We start from the raw sequence: 20,159 nt of genomic DNA on the forward strand, positions 1-20,159 counted from the left end.
TATTAACCAGAATCTTTTCATATCATAGGAACCATAGCATATATTAAAATAATCATCTTCCCATGTTCAAAATGGCAGATTTCTTAATCAATCTGGAGAAAAAAATGGCAACTATCAGGTTCTCAAGGACAAGTGCGTCATCCTACTTTTCTGTGATTTTTAAAAATGTTTATTCTCCTGGTTGGGTAGTACTCAAACTTTCCCATTTTTCTTGGGAAGAATCCATTATATAATAAGTTATTTATCTTTCCCCTGGAGGTGGCCTCCCAAGAAATAAAGAAAATCTAGAAATCCTTTGAAATGATGGTAGAGCATATTTCAAGTAGGGAAAAAAAAAAAAAAAAAAAACAGATTCTGAGAACATTCATCTGACCCCAAAAGAGAGAAACACTTGTAATCAATTTTCTTTTCATTAATACAATAAATGCTGTCTGCACTTTGTGTGCCTAAAGAGAACCATTCTAAGATAAAGGACGTCTCCCCAACCTTTTATACTGAACCAGTGGTTTCCCAAATTTAATATGCATGAAGAGTGCACGTGAGCCCTCTTAAATCCAAGAACCAAACTCTGTCTGTGTAATAAATCTCACCACTACTCCACTATTAGACAGAGGATTAAAACTAATCTAGCAATCCCCAAACCAAGCACCAAGTGGATTAAAATGCAAAACGCATGGGAGCAGGAAGATGCTTAATGCTAAATAACAAACATTTCAATCATAGAAATCGTTTTTATCTTCTTGTTTATGCTAAGTAGATACTATTAGACTTAATATCTGTATTAACACAAGTGGAGGAAAGAAACAGTTTTATGAAGACCTAAGTACTTGAATGCCTTGGTATAACTGGCCGAAAAACACCAAAAGCAAACAGAAGTGAATTTAATAAAAAGACTACCCTGCAATCTTTAGATTGATTGTTTATTCCTTTAAGGTCAACTCAGTGATGCTTGACCTTTGTAATTTTCCTTTAAGCCGAAGCAGTCCAAGCTACAAGGGGTGAATCAACAATTTGTGAATCAAGACAAAAGAGTTTCCAAAGATTCTAAAACTGAAGCAGTTCTTCTTTTGGTGAAAATTACTATCACAGCACACAATGGGTGAGCCCCTGTTGCAATGAACCTAGAAGATGCCCTCACGGGGCCTGGGCCCTTTAAAGCTGTATTGATTGCAAATATAGGTAAGTGATTATGGTCACTATATGTGCAGGCCCTTGTTAGCACTGTCCATTCAAAGAATATAATACACACACACACACACACACACACACACCTGGCATCTCCTAACAGCTGTGGAACACATTATATGCAAAATCATTCACTTAGCTCCAACTGCAAGCCACATATTGCTGGAAGGAATTCATAAAGTTTTATCTGAAATATTATTGTATCTTTCAACTGTCATCCTCCTCTGTTTCCCACTTCTGGGTCCTGTTATACCCTTTCTTGGACATCTGTATTTCGACTTGAGTCTCTCCATGGACCCTTCCCTTCCCCTCCCCTCATCTATAAAATAAAGCGTCCTTCTCCTGCTGTACCCTTCTATTTGATTACTACCAAGTCAGGCCCAGACATTCCTAACCAAAACAATTGCTACCATTTTCACACGGAAAGCGAGCTCGTGCTGGGATACTTACCTCATCCCCAGCATTTATTTCAAAACACAAAATCTGAGTGGGAAAAAAGTGGGCTATTATACCTAAGCGAGGTACAAAATGTAACGTAAATATGTATGTTTGGACTAGTCTAAGCAACCACAACGAGCCTCCAATCCTCACGTATAGGTGTTCATTTCGTTTCCTCTCCATCAAGTCTTCTTAGTTCAGCAACTCTCATATAACACAACAGTAAGAGGAGCTAAGAGTTATAGCTGAAAGTTATGTGACAGTAACGGGATGCTTTCTCATTGCAAACATTATGATGCTTCGATTTCTGCAGTGAAGCTGCTACGCCATCTCACGTTTGTAACGGTAGAAAACCAAGTAAACTTTAATTAGATATACCATGTGTGATTGCCTAAAAAAAAGCAGGTTTCCTATGTTTCTTTATTTAAAGAGACACAGAACTGCTAAATCTTGGACAGTCAACAGGTATATTGGATATTGGGAAATTCCTCAGTCCTGGCTGTGTGAAAAGGATATGTTTTCATTTATGAAGATATTTTGGTAAAAACATCCCAATGTTTCTCTTTTTCTATGGCATATCTAGCTCATCAGCGAAGATCACCAAAAGACAAAGTCCAATGGGCCTCCGGAAATCACCCCATCCCCTTCAGCAGATCAACTTCATTTAGAAGAAGCTGGGTTTTGCAAAAATGATTCCCAAATTCAAATCAGTTGGCCAGTGCTGGTAATGATGACACGTTCACTGGTCTTCACTATGTTTTCATAAAAATGAACTTATATTTATATATTTGTTTAATATATATTATATTAATATATTAATTTATATATTTATTATATATTCTATATTTGGTTTTATATTAAATATTAATATTTAATTATTTAACATACTAAATAATATTTAATTCAGGCAATCTTCTATTCTGAGAATATCTCCTTCCCATACTTTACGTGTTCAAATGCCTTTTTTTTAATGAAATGAGGGTTATAGCATATGATGGTTGGTTATTCTGTTTTCTATTTATTTGTCAGGTCTCTTTTTTTATTTGGAAACATCTTTCTTGGAAAAATTTTAAGTGACGCCGTGTTGAAATTTAAGGATCCATGACGTACAAATTTCTGGAATTTTATGGAATAATCATATAGTCTAGAAATAAAGTTTCCTCATCTCTTTCCTTGCAAAGTACTAATTAACTTCATTGATCTAGTCATCTGCCAAGTTGATGAGACTGAATTGTCCTGTTCTTTTAGCTTTAGCTAACTTGGAGTTAATAACCAAAAACCACCACTGAAGAATTCAGTTTTCTTGTCCAGACCCTGCCTGACTGATGGGTCAGCTCACTGAGGAGAAGATTTGTGGTTGGGATAAAGACAACAGTATTTTAAAAGTATGGAATTCAGGCACCATAAATACCCCGCATATAGCAATCTTTAAAATAGAGGCCTGTCACTCCTCACTATCCGTTTCCTGCATCCTCTTTTTCCACCTTCCTAATTCTTGCTTTCAAAAGCTGCATGTTAGCTCACCTTCTTGATGTTTGAGTTATCTGGCTCCTAAAGGTCTGTAGAAATTCTGCAAGTTCCTATTTGCCTGCTGTGAATTTTATTGAGTGTACACTGCTGCTGACCCCATATATAATGGACCTAGAAAATATTCACGAGAAACTCAAATGTCCATTTCTCATCTTTATGTGATTGTGCATACCTGTGTGTGTGTATGTGTGTGTGTCTGAGAGAAAGTGATCTTATGATACTGTTTATAAGAAGGTGCCATTAGTCATCTTAGGAGACATACAGTATTTTATTTTCAGTATCCTCCAAAAAGCTGGGAAAGTTTAATCTCCATTATTTTTAGACACTGTCATTCGCTCTGGAGAGGTAGGTTTTAATATGGCATAATACCAAATGTTACAACAATGTGGCAATTTTGGACCAATGTATGGACATCCTTTATCATTGCCTAGTGCACCAAAGCATTCCAAGGGAGCAAAGTCAATGCTTATAGACATCCCTAGTTGAAATTCCCCATTAGAAAGGAAAATGAAGGACTATTGCACAGACTATTAAAATTTGGAAGACTGCAAATAATACTGGGACAAAGAATATCTGATGACCTTTGGGTCCCCTGAGTATTCCAGATTATACTCCACTTACAGTATCTCATAAGCCCTTGGGGAAGACAATTTCTATTATCATTGAAGGTATAGGTGAAAACCAATCTAAGAAAAAGACATTATATGAAACTAGTCTTAACAAATACTTGTCAGATCCCATCCCCATGCAAAAGTGGCATCTCAGTGCCAATCACGATGATCAGGAAGGCTCTCTGGAATGCATGGCTGGCCCTTTGACACGGCTTTTAATCAGATACACCCAAAATTCATCACTTGTGAATCACAGAACTAAAAATCATCTCCAGCAATTGCGGAATTCATTCTCCTCCCTCTCAGAGGAGCTGCAGAGAAAGCACTGAAATAAAACCACCTGCCCATTTCTCTCAAATGCCCAAGAACGTGCCCCAACTCTGCTTTAATCCTATGTCCCCACGTTCCAATATTTCACTGCTCTTACTGACAGAGGAGAATTTTCCCTGCGTGTGGATGTCTAACTTAAATCCTTCATGCTGCCATTTGCATCCATACCTTTCGTTCAAAATAACTGCCTTTCTTCTCACACCTGCTCTCCATTAAGTGACTATTACATACTTCTGGGTAATCATATTCTGGATGGAAGAAAGACATAAACCACTGCAGCTGAGGGCAGTAGCATATATTTCCACACAGATGTGTGAGTCATCAACAAATTTTGAAATCTTTGTGAGTAGCAGCACATGGTAAAGATTGTCTCTAACAGAGGCAACACTGCTCTGAGAACATGTTATAAGGAAATAGACTACAGGACTGTGGTTAGCAACAGAGTAACACTGGACACACACACATAGACACACACCACACATGATTTATTGGCTTTAGCTGGAGTGAAACATGAATTATAAGCTAGCAGTTGCCTTCCTTTCTAAGAACTACTGAGTTTTTGATGCTTGAATATAATTTCTTATGCTTCTGTTATCTAAGGCAGGCTATAGTTATGGCTGCATAAAACCAGTCAAGCTGGCTCATTCTGCTAAAAACCAAACCTGGCAATCTGGTTCTTTAGGCCCTATGGCTACAACATCCAGTAAGTGGTTATGCTTCATATTTGAACCATCTTGAAGCAATTTAGGTAGAGTCTTGATTGGAAGATGTACTGTTTCACTTCCTGGGGACACAGGCAAGGAGCCTTGTCTAGTAAGTTGTTCCCTGACTCCCTCTGCGCCTAAATGAAACTCAAGTACATATCCCAGAGCAAAGCAGAGCATCTGTATCACCAGAAAACAGGTTAGAATACAGATTCTCAGGTCCCCTCTCCAGATTACCGAATCAAAATCTGCACTGATAGCAAGACCCTTAGGCACTTCATGAATACATTCAAGTCTGAGAAGCGAGGATTTTTTAAAATTTCTCAGTGCCTCTATTTCTTTACCTAGAAAATGCATATTAACTGACACTTGCCACTTAACTTGCTCCAGAGCCAAGGACGATTAATGACTTAGGGATTTTTTCTTCTCCCCCAGAAATAGGCCCCACATCAACAGAACATTAGAGAGCAGTTTCATTTGTTGGCACAGGCAAAGACTAAACATTCTTTGGAAGGACAACCAGGATCTTTTCCTAAGATAATACATCTGTCCTTCATCCAAACGTCACTTCATGGCATAGTGGCTCTAGAAACAGCAGCGCAGTCCAACCAACTGCTTTTGGAGCAACAACTGAGGCTGATCCCAATGAAAACAGTTTTCCTGCTCCCTGTCTTGGCTGTCAAACACAAACACAAACACTCTGTGGGTTCAGTCAGCCCAGCTGGGTGTCTGCTGCTGAGCCATCTGCAAAACAACTTGTAGACCATGTGCTCAACTCAGGCTAAGGCAAAGGCAGGAGGGAAACAGAAAGGGCCACCGTCTGACTTCAGGGACGTTCCCATTCATGCCTTCCTTATCCAAATCCTTCCCTCAGAAGGGACTAGAATGGAAGAAACAGATGAGGTTTTCATACAGCAAGAATACTCTCATGCTGTCAAGCAAAACCCTCCCAGACGCCCAAAGGGCTTGACAGAGTATGCACATCACACCCCTGAGAAGCCAGTACAGGGCCAGGAAGGGGCAGTCCCAGTGACCTCAAGGTTTAGAATCAAGAGGGCACTGAATCGCTACACCTTAGCCATTATTCTGATCCTCTCGAGGTTTATCCAAACACTAGACCAAAACCCTTTAGACTTAGGAAGAAAAGAATAGCAGACTGAAGAAGGAAAGAAAAACAGACCAGTCCTTGACCTGGTCTCCCAGGTGCCAGTTCGCTTATAACTCCAGGCCTGGGTTAGAAAGAAAGCACATTTTCTCCCTGCCAGAGAAACAGTGGTGTACTGGTCTTGTAGGGTGAAATTACCAGAGTCAGCAATGTTCAAAATGTAACCTCTGGAGCAATTGCATCATTCTATTCTGCTAGTGGGTAATAAAGGCATTCCTCAATACAGGTAAGGTAGGAAGAGACTCAGATTGAATTCTGAGCTTACACAACACACCACACACACACACACGCACATCAGGCTTTAATAGGTCTAAATAACATCTTCCTCCAAATAACTTGGTTCGGTGCTCCTGACCATGGAGCAGTCCTTAGCACACTGACCTGCAGAGCAAGGACTGTCCTGAGGTGACCTTGCAGCCTGAGCCCATGTCATTTACGCTCTGGAGGGTCTCAGCCCTTACTTTTTCCGGTCCCTCCTCCACTGTACCCCACCAGATCTCAAGATCTAAAAGGGGGCCACTTTGGGAAAATAGATCACAACCATCAACCACAAAAACAATCCCCAAAGGCTCAAGATGAAAAAAAAAAAAAAAAAACCCTCAGACAAACAAAATGGCCTAGAGAATTTTAGGAAAGGAGTGATTTCTAGCACAATGTTTCTGTGCATTCTCTACATCTCTCTCTCTTTTCCTCCCAACAGGACAGAAATCAAAATACAAAGGAAGAGAAAAGTGGACATGAAAGATGCTAGTCAGTGCCTCTCCTAATTAAACCATGGCTGCCTCCATAAATGGAAAGAACCAAGATGGCAATTGAATGCTCAGTACCATATCAGACCCTCATTTGCTGGAAATTGCACAAGAAAAATAAAGATCAGACTTGACACTGCCATTTTGCCTAAATCCTACCATAAAAGTAGCTCTAGGGGAAGGGCTGTCTTTTCCGGGTTCAAAGGTTATTGATGTAAGTTCGAGTCCTACTTGTTGCCTCCAACTTGAGATTGCCCTTTTGAATAAGGCACCATGCAATTCTTCCATTATAACATACGGGAACACAAGCCAAGGCAGTTCATCACGTCTTTCAGTCCTTCATACTAGAATGTGCCACCCAACAATCATTGGGTGATCTTTCCTTTGCTCCCAACAACCTGGGAGGCATGTTAGAGAGACAGAGACAGACTCAGAGATTAGTGGTGTAACTTCCAGTGCCAACAGGGAAGACTAAGAACACATACATCCAGGTCAGGTTGGCTCCAGTGCCTGTGCCCCTTCCAGTTCACTGTGCTCTCTCCTGAAAGGGGCAAGAGAGTCTTTTCTCTTGCGTGGAAAGGTTCATTTGTGCCATTTATTAGATTCCAGATATAAGTGATACAATATGGTATCTGTCTTTCTCTTTCTGACTGACTTTGCTCAGAATGAGAGTCTCTAGTTCCATCCATGTTGCTGCAAATGGCATTATTTTGTTCTTTTTAAATGGCTGAGCGTATTCCTTTGCGTAGATATACCACATCTTCCTAATCCAATCATCTGTGGATGGACATTTGGGTTGCTTCCATGTCTTGGCTATTGTGAATAGTGCTACAATGAAAAGCATGGACTTGGAGAATAGACTTGTGGTTGCCAAGGGGGAGGTTGTGGGATGGATGGGGTGCTTGGAGTTAATAGATGCAGACTATTGCCTTTGGAATGGATTAGCAATGAGATCCTGCTGTGTAGCACTGGGAACCACGTCTCGTCACTTATGATGGAGCATGATAATGTGAGAAAAAAGAATGTATACATGTATGTGTGACTGGGTCACCATGCTGTACAGTAGAAAACTGACAGAACACTGTAAACCAGCTATAATGGAAAAAATAAAAATCATAAAAAAATAAATAAATAAGATTCTTTTCTCAATGACACTCATGTATTTTTCAATCCTCCATTTTTTTTTTTTTTTCTGAGAATTGCCTGTGCCAGCCTGACGCTGAGCAGGCTGTAAGAGCCCACTCTGGCCTCTGGAAAGTAATGCCTCCACCTTTGCTATGTCGTGGGTGCAGAAGAACATGGTGTTTCCAAGCAAGTGCTTTGCTGGTGGGGGGCGGGGGATGGGGGGTAACCACCACTGCCAGCTTGGGTTTGAATCTCCAAATCAGATCCATTATCAGCTGTAGGATCTTGGCCTGCACCTCTTTGTACCTGTTTTCATGCTCATCAAGTGGGCATAATAATACTCTATTTCATGAGGATAAGATACAAACACCTATATAACCTAAATATGTTCAGACTCTAAACTTAGAATCAAAAACAGTACCTGGCATAAAAATATATACTTAATAAATGAAAACTGTCCTCCTCGAATTCAAAGACTGTGGCAGTGGGGATTTACTGAGGGAGCAAGAGCAAGCCCTCATCCCAGTTCAAAATACCACTCAAAGCATAACATGCAGGCTGCCGTCTAGCTGGTTCATCCGTTGATCTGTCCCATTCCACCTTTAGCTCTCACTGGACTTAAGACAAAAGAGATCTAATGCATTCCTGGCAGTTTTTCAAAGCATGGCAGAAGAGAGTCGGGGTTTATAAGATTAATTCTTTTCTCTCCAGGCAGTGGGTCAAATCAGAACCTTCACTCAACAAACCCAGTGGATAATCTCCTTTTATTACTTTCAATCAAACTAAGTGTCTGCAATCTGTACAATGGCCACTAATTTAGTGGGAAAAAATAATTTGGAGAGCATGATTATAAAAAGATGAGATAGAATACAAGGTTCAGACTGGATAAGCATCCTGTAAGTTTGCTCCTCTCTCACGGCAGAGAAAGCTTCTATGATCCAGATTGCATTAAGGACATACAGTGGTTCTGCTAAGCTTTAAAAAAAAAATCAAAGAAAGAAATAGACATTGTTCACAGATCAGTTCCTTATTTAAATAAGGGAAACAGCCCATCAGTTAAATTCAGATCCTTTGTCATACTCGCATGGAGCGATCTATTGCTCATACAACTTTAACATGAAAAGGTTTCATTGTGTGAAAACCAGAACCTTTTTTTAAAGATAATAAAATTCTAGTTACACAACTGGACAACATCACAAAGCTGTCTGGATTGTGGAAACCACTCTCTTCCTGTCATGGATAATAAGGCATGGGGTTTTGCTTGCTTTGATTAATTTCAGAATATTGCAGAGAACCTGCATAATCCCTAAGATAGCAAAGGAGAGAAGGAGAGGTGATGGGCAATGATAAAAGCATAGTAATGGAGCAGAGGCTGTGTTTCATCTGCTGTAGAAAACCCCTCAAACTAATTTCATTTTGGCAAGTACTAGACACAATAAGGGTCAACATACAAAAATGTCCTTTGGCTCTGAGGCTTAAGTTATATGCAGCGACGCTGAGCAATGCAAAACACAAACTGTAAGATGTCACCATGACTGTGATCAAATATATAACATAGCCAGAAAGTGCACACTGCCCTTTTTTCAAATCACAGCAGCCATTATTTATACAAGTACTGAATATGGAAAAGGCTCTGACAAATTTACAGTGGTGTTTGGATGGATGAGGATAGCAGATGATGGATGAGGGAGACAGAGGATTCCCTTATTAAAGCATCAAATTCTTCCCTAAATATCAAAGAGACATCTTAGCCACAACTGCACTGCTTCCTACTCAAAATTACATAAACCAAACATGTTAAATGTTTTCTTTCAATAGCAAAAGGCAGGATTTTCTCCTAATAAATATTGGTAATTTGTACTATGGCATTAAGTACCTTTCCTTCTCTGCGTAATGCGGACTTCAACATATACACCTAGCACACAAGAATAAATGTGACAATTCACAAACAAATGATTGCAGGCAAAAACTGAGGAGTACTCTCAAGTACATTATTCTGTTCTAAAATTTTAGCAAATAATTTCAGCAGATACAATCTTCCAAATTTATTCTTGGTGTCTTTCTTGACAGGACTGTAGCTCTTAAGGGAAACTCACCATTCACTGCCTGTATGATTTTTTTTAATATTTTTCCCAGATAAAAATACACAAAGTTGGAAGCACTGCAGCGCCCACTAGTGGAAATATTAGAAACATAGACGCATCCTGACTCCATGGAGTTTAAAACAAAAAAACAAAAATAGTATAAAATAGAAAGCATCTGCTTTAAAAAACCATTTTTGTGACCATTCACTTCTTATTTTAACTACAATGATTAACTGAGGCATGCACAAAGAGAAAAACTTTATTCTGCCAGTCTTAATGCTCCTTCATATGATCCCATTTGTAAAGTCAACTGGACACAGAGAAATGAATTTGGAGGCAATGAAGATACTTTTTTTTTTTTTTTAAGCTGTGCCCACAACATACAGAATTTCCTGGGCCAGGGATCCAACCCATGCCACAGTAGTGGCAATGCCAGGTCCTTAAACCTCTGAGCCACAAGGGAACTCATGAAGATAATTTTTTAAGTAATAGAAAGGTTGGTGGCTAATGTATCTTGACTCAGACAGAGTGAAAGTTTTTCTCAGTAAAAAGAAATGCCTCTTTACCATTCTAACCAATCCTACCCCAGTCAAATGACTCCTTGTTCTGTTGCAAATAGTTAGCGTAGCACGTTTTGATAGTAACGGATCCTGTCTATGCAGAGGCTGTAATGACATCATTGGGACTCCGTCTTTTAGCATTAGCACAATGTAACGTGTAATCCAATAGCAATCTGATTATAATTTACCAGGCGACGATATTCACGTATTCCAAGTGTTACCGGTTCTCTTCTTTTTTTAATGAAAAACAAGCCTCGGTTTTGTATTTTAATGTTTCTCTTGAAGTACAGTGGTGATTAAAGCCCATAAAAGCAAAGCCTTGACAGATAAGCCCAAAGTTATTACTTTAACTTGGTTTCTGAGTAATTCATACATTTTTAAGTACTTGTATCAGGCTTGTTTAAAATGAAATACAAAAGACAAAAAATATGAGATAAAACTTCATTCATAAAACTGTAAAATAACAAAATATTCCTAACTCAAGTTTACCCAAGATGTGTTACTTAGCATAAATATGTGGGAAAAATGCAACACAAGCCATGAAATCAAAGTCATAAAGCAATTGTTTTTAAGATTATAGAAGCACATAGAACACTAGACATTTTATTCGAACATATGTAAACTGGACATATTACAGTTTATAAGCAAACCATCTAGGTTTTATGCACACTTTATCTGATAAAACACGTTATGGGAGGAATCTGTGTGAGAGAGAATTAATGATGAGTAATTGAGAAAACCAAGCACCTTTCCCTACAGGTTTCTCCTCAGTTCTAGTTCTCTGGTTAGACTTTCCCAACCAGATCCTGGTCCCAACATATTTCAAACTCAAACCTGGCCCACAAATAGGTGCCATCTTAAATCAATAAAAAAGTGCCACAGGAGATAACAGAGAAAGGAGGTGGAGGAAGCTCTTCTATGAAAAGATCTTTTAGGAAATGAAAAGAAAGGAAATATTATTTGCAATTCATTCCGCTTGGCTTTTCCTGATCAAAAGCTAATTATTTGGATCCAACGCTAGCATAAGCCACTTCTTCCTTCACTCAGGTAAGAGCAAAGACAGGACAGCCACAGGAGTGGTGGCAGCATGGAGCTACTGCCTCTTTGCTCTGCCTCTGCATTTAGTCCCTGACTTGGGACAAGTAACTAGTCACGGGTTTGGCTAAGTAACAAAATATTTAAGAAGGGAGGGAAGGGAACAGGAAAAAAAATATTCTCAGCTACATTCCCAACATTCCCAAAATGCCATTCCCAATTGCAACTTGAGTTCTTTGAAGAAACAAAAACAAGCAGTAAATGAACTGTGATAAATACCGACAAACTGGACTTTCTGCCTTCAGGAGAAAGTCCAATGGGGCTACTACATAATGAATAAAATTTTACCTCTGCACCAGGCTACAACAGAGGCACCAAATACGTGACTCTTCAACCTTATAAATACCAAAACAACAAACAACAAACCTACACCCCACCCCCACCCCCACCCCTCAGCCACCAATAGCCTAAGTTATGTGAATGTGTTTGCAATTGCTGGGAGATTTTTTTCAAATACTTAAAGGATATTTTACTGATCAGAGACTGCCTACCAATGTCAATCTCTTTTCTTTAGCGAACCTCTGTTTTCAAACTCTTCACTAAGAATATATCTTCTTGGGATGTCTTTCTGTAATATATGCCAAAATAGAGATAATTTTTTCAAGTAATGCCCCAAGGACTATTCCTGAAAATGTCTTCTACTGAATACTAATTATGCTGAATTTAATAGGTACTCTTTCAAAAAAGGAAGAGTTCCATGGACAAGTGGGTTTGGAAAATACTGACTTAAATAAGGTTAAAGTTGTTTGTTTGTTTGTTTTAACCACAACTATTCTATGAATCATGATATCACAGATACCATCAACCTCTGATAGGTTAGGCAGAGTATTTCCCAAAAAGCTCATTTCAAGAGAAAGTGCACAGAGGAAAATTTCAACTTGAATATAAGATGATTGGATACAAGAAGAACAATAAAAACTAATAGTGATGTTGGAGCCATAGGTAAACCCTAACAAGCAAAGCACTGTTCTCAACACTTTACTGATACTGATGCCAGAAAGATGTTACTGGAATCCGGGTTCTTATTCACAGGGCCGAAGAATGTGAACACACAGGCAGCAGGCAACTGAAGTGTCTATTACAGGAAAGCAAACAGCTCCCAGGACAGGCTGGGAGGGGGAAGATGAGTCCCCTTTCTCTATTGCCTTATAGGGGTTTTTTATCCCTTAAAGATGGGGGTGCAGGTTACCAACGTGGGGGTGCAGTTTACCAACGTGGGGGTCCAGAAGGATGTGGTTTTCTCCCATTGGCTTCACCCAGTTACCTGTATCAGTCCTTGTCCAATAGGGGTCTTAGGGGTGGAAATGTCCCATAGGTCTCATGGCTTCTTTGCCCATCTCTTCCTTTAGACGGAGTCACCCATTCCTCTCATTCCTTTTTCTATCAGTTGAGGAGTGGGTTAGAGATTAATGTCCATCTGGGTAGAGGTATACGCCCTGTAGGAAACAAGACCTGTGGGGATGTTTCTCCCTGGAGCCCTTAAGCCACAAATGTTAATCAATAGCCATATCACAGCAGGCATCGAAGCCCATGCTCCTACACTGACTCCCTGAGTTATTATTCGGCCTCAATATTACTTACTTTGCTCCTCAAAACAACCCCATGAGATTCCCTACTTAACAAATGAAGAAACTAGGGTATGAATAAATTAACTTTCCCAGACTACTAAGCAGTGGAGATGGGATCTGAACCCCAGCAGTTTAGTTTGGAGACTATGTTGTAAAGCAAGATACATGCCTACTAGAAGACAGAGAACAACCGGACCTCGGAAGCAACCCACACTCACAATGGTAAGAGCTTCCAGCCACTGCCTCAGACCTGCTGCCTGGTTCCCAGCCTTCAATTCCTGAACTCAACCCTGCTCCCATCACCGGAGGTGGACGGTGGACGCCAGCAGCTAATGGGCTGTCCAGAAGGGTAGGCAGGATCTCCACATCCGTGGCACCATCATCTGTGGCTGACAGAGCGGTTGCATCATCACCACTGACATGGGAGGCTCTTTGCTAGGCCCAGGAGCTAGGTGGGCCTGGGGAGAGTGACGCTAGAAAGTTTATTTGACAGATGCCCACAATCAAATAAGGTGCCAGAACAAAGAGGCCTGAAGACTCAAGTAGCTAAAATTCCCATGGAAGCCAAAAAAACAAAACAGACAAGGTAATTTGTAAAAAGAAGAATTAATGGGAGGGGGGCGGTGGCGGGTTTCTCACCTCACCAGATAGCAAGGCTCAATATAAAGCTACAGTAATTGTCTAGCATTAACATGGAGACAGATTAGGAAGATCCCCAACAGTCTCTCTCTCTCTCCCTCTTTTCTTTTTAGGGCTGCACCTGTGGGCATATGGACTCCCAGGATAGGGGTCAAATCACAGCTGCAGCTGCCAGCCTACACCACAGTCACAGCAACACCAGATCCGAGCCACATCTGCACCCTGCACTGCAGCTTGTGGCAAGGCCGGATCCTTAACCCACTGAGCAAAGCCAGAGATTGAACCTGCATCCTCACGGAGACTCTGTTGGGTTCTTAACCCACTGAGCCCCAATGGGAACTCCAAGAACAGTCTTACAGATGTATGGGAACGTGTTATATTTCAGACCTTCGTTTCAAATCAATGGAGGAAATACTGGACTTTGTTGAGGGGGGGGGAGGGTGCCATACCCATGGCACATGGAAATTCCTGGGGCAGGGATCGAAGCTGTACCACAGTTGCAGCCTGCACCACAGCAGTAGCAATGCCAGATCCTTAACCCACTGTGCCACAAGAAAGCTTCCAAGAAATAGTAGACTTTTCAACAAATGCTGCTAGGATAATAAACAATCCATTTTAAAACGTAGAAAATTACGTCACTTTCTCCTACAATGGAAAAATAATAACAGCACCTAAATTAAATAGTTAAACATGACAAGGTAAAATCATCCAACTTGAAGAATCAAACATGGGAGAACAACTTTCGGACATCCTAGTAGGGACGAATTTCCTCAAAAAGTCACAAAAGGTACATATCATAAAGGAAAAGAGCTGATTATTGTGGTTGTACTAAAATTTAAAACTTCTCTGTGACAAAACACACGGGGGAAAAGTGAAAATATAAGCCACAGAGTGTATGGAGTTACTTTTTAACATGGCTAGTTAGCATGGTATTCTGACCAGAACATATAAAGAATTCCTATATATTTATAAGAAAAAAGAAACTTGATAGAAAAAAAATGGGTAGAGGAAATGAACAGGCAATTAATATGAGAAGACCTCAAAATGAACAGTACTTTTATGAAAAGATATGTACACTTGGAAATCACAGAAATGCAAATTAAAACAATACCAAAATGTCATCCTATAACCACTAGATGAGTTTAAAAAAAAAAAAAGTATGCCTACTAACATCTAATGTAGGTAGAAAAGAGGAAATCACAACTTTTATATAAAATTGGGGGAATAAACTTGAGGGATATTTGGCATCCCTGTAAAAACGAGGACGTGCATACCCTATTTCTAACGATCCTAGAGAAATAGTTGCACATGCTCTGGAAGGCATGTAAAAGGGTATTTACTCCAGCATCTCATCACAGCAAAAAAAGAAAAGAGGGAGAAACTAGTGAGAATGAATAATCTGGAGTTCCCACTGCAGCACAGTGGGTTAAGACTTCAACAGCAGCTGGTCATTTCACTGGGGATGAAGCAGGTTAGACCCCAGTCCTGGTGCAATGCATTACAGGACCTGGCATTATGGAAGCTGCAGCAGAGACTCAATCCTTGGCCCAGAAACTTCTGTATGCTGTGGGTGCAGCCATAAAAAAATTTTTTTAAAAGGATAGACAAATTTATTCACCACACAGTACTACACAGTTGATAAAAAAATAAGTTAAAGTTTAAACATCTTAAAATTATGTTAAAACACAGCAATTACATATATTTTTTGAAATATATTTTTCTAATATATACATTTGCATATTTGTTACATATATTTCTAGTTTTATGTATATATATTTGAAGCAAGAATGAAAAGATCCTTGGAAATGACATTGTTAGAATATCATTAGAATGATATAATTAGAATATGAAATTACAATAGGGAGGGTGAGAGGAGAATTGGATGTTTGTTGTGTTTTTCTGTTGTTGTTGTTATAAACATTTATTACCTTCCATATGTGATAGCAGAGTATTCGTCTTTCTCTGACTTATTTCACTAAGCATGATGCTCTACTCAATACTCAAAAATACCCATGCCATTTTTTTACAAAATTAAATCAAATAATCCTAAAACTTATATTCAACCACAAAAGACCGTGACCTGTCAAATCAATCTTGAAAAAAAGAACAAAGCTGAAGGCATCATGCACCCCAACTTCACAATATACTACAATGCTAGAGTAATCAAACAGCATAGTACTGGCACAAAACAAACACAGGTATCAATGGAACAAAAAGGAAAGCTCAGAAATAAACCCAGGCACTATGGTCAATTAATGTACAACAAAGGAGTTAAGAATATACAGTGTAAATAAGACAGTCTCTTCAATAAATGGTCCAGTTAAGTGGAGAAACTGGACAGCTACATGTAAAAAGAGGGTGGAGGTTAGAACGTTTCTTCGTACCATATACAGAAATAAATTCAAAATGGATTAAAGACCTAAAGGTAAGACCAATACTGTAAAAACCCTAGAGGAAAACATAGGCAGAATACTCTGACATAAATTACAGCAATTATTTTTTCGGAACTATCTCCTATGGCAAAAGAAATAAAACCTAAAACAAACCAATGAGACACAATTTAACTTAAATTTTGCACATCAAAGGCAACCACCAATGCAACAAAAAGACAACAACGTGAATAGAAGAAAATATTTGCAAATGACATGATAAATAAGGGGTCATTATCAAAAATATATAAACAGCTCATTAAATTCAATATCTAAAACCCAAACAACCCAATTAAAAAAAAAATGGGCAGAAGAGCTGAAGAGACATACAAATGGCTAACATGAAAAGATGCTCAGTATCACTAATCACCAGAAAAATACAAATCAAAACCACAATCAGATATCACCTCAAACCTGTCAGAACAGCTATCATCAAAAAAGACCACAAATAAATGTTGGCAAGGATGAGGACAAAAAGGAACACTTGGACATCACTGGTAGAAATGTAAATTGATGCAGCCACTATGGAGACAGTAGGTTTCCCAAAACACTGAAAGTAGGACATATTATCCACAAATTCCACTCCTGAGTATAGATCCAAAGAAAATGAAAACAGTAATTTGAAAAGATACACATACCCAATGTTCATAGAAGCATTATTTACAATTGCCAAGGTAAGGAAGCCATCTAAGGGTGAATTGATAGATGAATGGATAAAGAAGATGCAGTATATATAGAGAGAGAATGGACTACGACTCAGTCATTAAATGAATTCCTGCCTTCTGCAACTACGTAACTATGCTCATGTTGGGAGTTCAGCTATGAGACACAGCTCAGAACCAGGCTGGTGTTTACACATGCAGCTTGTGAGAAGAAGTTCAGATCTCTGACCCCAGCCCGTTCTTGATTAAATTTCATCTCATATGTTTACTAATTTTTTTTTCTTTTTCTTTTTTGTCTTTTTGTCTTTTCTAGGGCCGCACCTGCGTTATATGGAGGTTCCCAGGCTAGAGGTCCAATCGGAGCTGTAGCCGCCGGCCTATGCCACAGCCACGGCACCTAGGGATCCGAGCCACATCTGCAACCTACACCACAGCTCATGGCAACACCGGATCCTTAACCCACTGAGCAAGGGCAGGGACCGAACCCAAAACCTCATGGTTCCTAGTTGGATTCGTTAGCCACTGAGCCACGATGGGAACTCCCTATGTTTGCTAATTTTGCAAAGTATATTTTCTGTCAACAAACCATAAAGATGCCTACCTCTCAAAAGAAAAAAAAAAAAAGACTAGTAAAACTCAGGTAATTTTTTACGTGAAAAAAAATAAACATGGCAAAGCTCTGTTAAAGCTAGGTTGTAGGTAGAATTATTTTTCATATTTTATTTGAAATACTTCACAATTTAAAACTCTTAAACTTTTTAAACTCCTAAGAAAGAAATGCCATCAACACAATTATCTCTGCATAAGTCTGACCAAAAAAATAATTTTGACCTTCTCGTCTTAATGCCTGAAAGAAATTGCTACTTGAATGAACAAAAACCAGTAAATAGCCTCTCACTGAAGGGTCTCAGGGTTTGCTGACATTTGAAGAAAGCTGTACTCAGGATCTTTTGTTCTAAGAAGTGTCTGGACCCCTTCTACAACCACACAATGACGGTCCCCAGGGGAAAGGCAGACAGTGATCCTAGTAAGAGGACAGGAAGAAGTGTGAAGGATCCCGGTGACCTGGCGACCTGGTAAAGGATATCTTTTCTGAAAGAAAACTGCTTTAACTTTGTTTCAGCCACAAACTAGCTATGTGTTAATGGGCATGTCACTCTCTGAGCCCCAGTTTTGTTATCAGGAAAACATCAAGTGTAGGGAAGGTGATAAAAGTTCACACAAACAGTTGCAAGAATTTAAATATACTAACGTATGTGATGGTGCTTAGAGCAGACAATTTTTTCCAAAGATGGTGACAATATATATGGTTCCACATAATTATGCTAACAATGTAATATTGACATTCTTCCACTGAGAGGTGGGGTTTGTGTCTCCACCCGCTATGACTGCGGCATTAGGGATGATGTATGACATCTGAGGCTAAGTACGAAAAGGCGCAACAGCTTCTGCCTGGTCTTCTGTCTGGGTTGGATCCTCACCCTTGGGGTCTAGCTGCCATGTTGTGAGGAAGCCGAATGCCCCAGGGAGAGGCCGTATGTAGATGTCCTGGCCAGAACCCCTGCTGAGCTCCTGACCAACAGCCAGCATCAACCACCACACCTCTTGTTCAGAAGATTTGAGCCGCCAGCCCTCCCAGCTGATGCTGGACAAGAGCAGAGATGAGTGGTTCTCATGAAGCCCAGGGCGAACTGTAGGTTTAGGAGCAAAATGATTGCTGCCGTTGGGTTAAGCCCCTAAGCACCGGGGTGTTTCATTTCTCGGTAACAATGAAGTGCAACAGTGCTTTCTAAATCATTATGAATATCCTCTTAGGGGTGGACTCTATTAGAGCTCTCCCTGTCTCAGAAATTTTAATATCATCTTCATGGTTTTGCTATACCCTGCGCCGCTGAATTACCACCTAGTATTTCTTCTTAAAACAACTCACTTTTTAAAACAAATATATTTACTAAAATTGACCTTTAGGAGTTCCTGCTGTGGCACAGTGAGTTAAGAATTCCACTGCTGTGGCTTGGGTTACTACAGAGGCACAAGTTCCATCCCCTGCCGGGTACAGTGGGTTAAAGGATCCAGTGTTGCCACAGTTGCAGCTCAGATCCAATCCTTGGCCTGAGAACTTCCACTGCCATGGATTTGGCCATTAAAATAACAAAAAGGAGTTCCCACTGTGGTTCAGCAGATTAAGAACACAACACAGTCTCTGCGAGGATGCAGGTTCAATTCCGAGCCTCACTCAGTTTGTTAAGGATCCAGCATTGCTGCAAGATGCAGTGTGGGTCACAGATGTGGCATTGCAGTGGCTGTGGCATAGATTGGCCGCCTCAACTCTGAACTTCCATGTGCCACAGGTGCAGCCATACAAAGAAAAATAAATTGACATTTAGAACAAAGTTTTAAAGTCAGTTTATTATTCTAATTAATTTTATTTTCTTAGATCCTATTAACATTTTCTTTGTAATTTCAAGGGCTATAATTTTATTTTAATATAATATCTAAATAATTAGAGTTGCTATCATAATATGTTAAATACACAATGGTTAAAGCTAAACATACTATGGGCATAAACCACTTGAAATCGTCATGAATCACTGCTGTATACAGGACGAGATGAGCAGGAAGGTAAGGACTCACTGACCTCCAAAAATCTATGGACCATATCCTGATTCAATCATGCCTTTTCTGTTATAACCTTCTCCCAAATGAATACATATTACTTTACAAACTTCCTTTAATTGGGGACCATACGTTCTGGGTTACCAAGGCGGTCAATGGCAAAAAGGCTGCAAAGGAGGAGGAAGATATCGGAGGAAGACCTCAAGCTAGTCAATAAGCTACGATTTCTTGTCACCTAGTACTTGTGGTAAGAGGTGGTCCAGAAAGTGAAGGACCCAGATTTTTCTCCCCAGAGATCAGGGTTTCTCAGCCCCACTATAGACATCATTTTGGACTAGATGATTCTCGGGTGGGAACAGGGTGGTACTGTCTGATGCACTGTACGGTATCTAGTGACATCCCTGGCCTCTATTCCCTAGATGCCAGGAGCACTAGCCCCCAAGTTGTGACAACCCAAAATGTCCCCAGTGAGGAGGCAAAATCATGCCCAGTGGCAATCACTGACTTAGCAGAAAGGTGGAGGGTGTGCCCAGAGATCCGCCCCACCCCCCATGGGGGCCCGCACTTGGCACACACAGGAGCAATCTGTGGGGATGGTAATACAATTTTATTTGTTCCTCTCCCACTCAGGGACCAAGTCAACCTCTTTCCTAAAAAGAACAAAGATAG

Source organism: Phacochoerus africanus, chromosome 8 (genome assembly GCF_016906955.1).
Source record: "Phacochoerus africanus isolate WHEZ1 chromosome 8, ROS_Pafr_v1, whole genome shotgun sequence".
Classification (NCBI taxonomy): Eukaryota; Metazoa; Chordata; class Mammalia; order Artiodactyla; family Suidae; genus Phacochoerus; species Phacochoerus africanus.